The sequence below is a fragment of the Centruroides sculpturatus genome, unplaced genomic scaffold (assembly GCF_000671375.1).
Source record: "Centruroides sculpturatus isolate CEXI.00-Female unplaced genomic scaffold, Cexi_2.0 scaffold1609, whole genome shotgun sequence".
Taxonomy (NCBI): Eukaryota; Metazoa; Arthropoda; class Arachnida; order Scorpiones; family Buthidae; genus Centruroides; species Centruroides sculpturatus.
In genome coordinates this window covers 79,828-82,200 of record NW_019386271.1, presented here as the reverse complement: position 1 = coordinate 82,200, position 2,373 = coordinate 79,828, and positions in this window count along the sequence as shown.

The following is a 2,373-nucleotide window of genomic DNA, read 5'->3' as shown; positions in this document are numbered from 1 at the left end:
GGTCCTGATGAGAATGTGCAGACAACTGAACGTGTGAAAGAAGACCACTGAGTCAAGACCGTTTACACGTGCAACTATCTATGTTGTGATTGGATAATTTAAATTAGCAAGCTGTGATACTAGTGAGACTTAATTAAACTAGTTTTTTCTCATTTTTTCGTTAAAGGCATGAAATATTATTTTGTACCGTAAATGGTACTTGAAATATTATAATGTACTGAAAATGTACTAAAAATTTAAATGTACTTTCAATTTACTGGAAAGGGCAAAATGTACCAGAAAAGTACAAATGTACTAGGAACAGCAACACTGGTTGCCAATGCTCTCGGATACCTTACCTATCTAAGTGACTTTCTTTTTTGACTGGGGATTTTCCACTAGATCAGTGTTTTTCAACCTGTTGGTCGAGACTGCCCGGGGGTCGCAAAGCCTTACCCATGGGATCGCAGGTAAAACAAAAAGACAAGTGTTTGTACATCCTACATTACAATAAAAAAACTACAATTTCAGTGAGAAGGATGTGCCTGTTTATTTTACAGTGTAAAATAAACCTGAAAAACCAATTGTACTGTAAAATTTACAGTACAATTTGTTTTTCGAACGATATTTAGCTCTCAACAGAAAGAAAATTAAATACATAGTTTTTAAAATCACTGATATAATTTTAATATGGTCCTGGGGTTCGCCAGAATTTTTTAACTTGTAAAGGGGTCGCGTATTTAAAAAGGTTGAAAAACACTGCACTTGATGTTATCGCCAAGTTTTGACGAACATCTAGTGAACTATCAGCTATAGTTAATTAATGCAAAGAGAAGAACCAGAAAGTTGTTTATTCCACTGCTCAAATAATATGTTTGTAAGTTACACATTATGATTCGAATATTTCCTCATAAATTAAAGTTAAAATGAATACATGGCAGCCACACACTAAGGTGTTTATCTAACGAATGTTGGACTAAAAGTTTTAGATCCATGAGGTAACTTTTTAAATATACTTGTCATTTATCTTACTAAAGAAAACGCGAATGTTTCCACGTTTACATTGTTCATTACATAAAATTTTTATTTATTCGAGAATTTGCAAATTCACTTGTCATGTCCCACGACAGTTTTTGCTCATATCAAATTTGCTGCGGGTAAATCTTTACTTTTTCATTTTATCATGTATTTTATATAACCATGATAAATTAGGAAACTTTTTCAGGTTCACGTACTTCTCTTCGGACAGAAACATTGTTCTCAATTCAAACCAATTTGCTGGGCTCCTTTTTAGTTTTGCCCGTATTAGGCGTCATAGTGACCAGACATATGATAAAAATTCCAATAACTGATTGGAGGAAAATTAGAATAAAGAGAGCGGACATCGAAGGACGGATCCAAGATCAATGATCGAAGGATCATAAAAGGACGGATCTCTACAGCAGAACAGACTCGCCATGAAAGCAGACACGGACTTTGCCATATTTTTGCGCGGGCTGTGTTAGAGAAACCAGCCCATTGCTGTCTTCAGGCCTCTCTGAAAGTAATTTCTTGTATACAGAAGACGTCGGTCGACTACAGATATTATAATTAATTGTAAAATCTGTCTTAGTCAATAGAGGTCTTGAACTAGATATAGTTAGATCTTTGTAATCCATCATTATTCTATACTAGCTGCAAGGACCCGTTTCGCTGGGATTTTATTTATATGTAATATAGTTTTTTTTATATATAAAAGACTGTTTTTCTAAGTAATCTAGAATGTAGCTGCAAGGACCCGCTTCGCTGGGCAAAATGTAACGATAGTGAAGATTGAAATAATTACATTATAGCTAATCTTACCCGTTTTCACAGAATGCAAGTATTAGGTCCCCCGTTTCCTGACTAATTAGAGAATTTTTACGAGTCTAAAAGTATGTTCGATTTCCCGCAAAAACCCGCCTGTAAATCTTGCATGCCCCTTTATATTAACACTTCCTTTGTTACTCAACACTTCTATTGTTAACACTTCCACTGTTAACACTTCTATTGTTGACACTTCCATTGTTAACACTTCCATCGTTACACATCTTCGAAGTCAACCACTTTCAACCCCATATTTCCCACACCCTTATAGCACAGAATGCAAGAATTAGGTCCCCCGTCTCCAGACTAATTAGAAAATTTTTACCTCCAGTCAAACGAACTATTTTCAATTTGATAAATTTTCTGGAACGTTTACAAACGTTCTATAATTGAACCAATTCGAGTTTTAATTCGAATTCGAATTCGAATACAAATTCGAATTTAAAACGGTTCGAACATTTTTAAAATCCAAATAGAAAATCTTCGAAGTCAACCACTTTAAGCCCCCATATCTCCCGCACCCTTATAGCTATCGAGACGCAACCACCA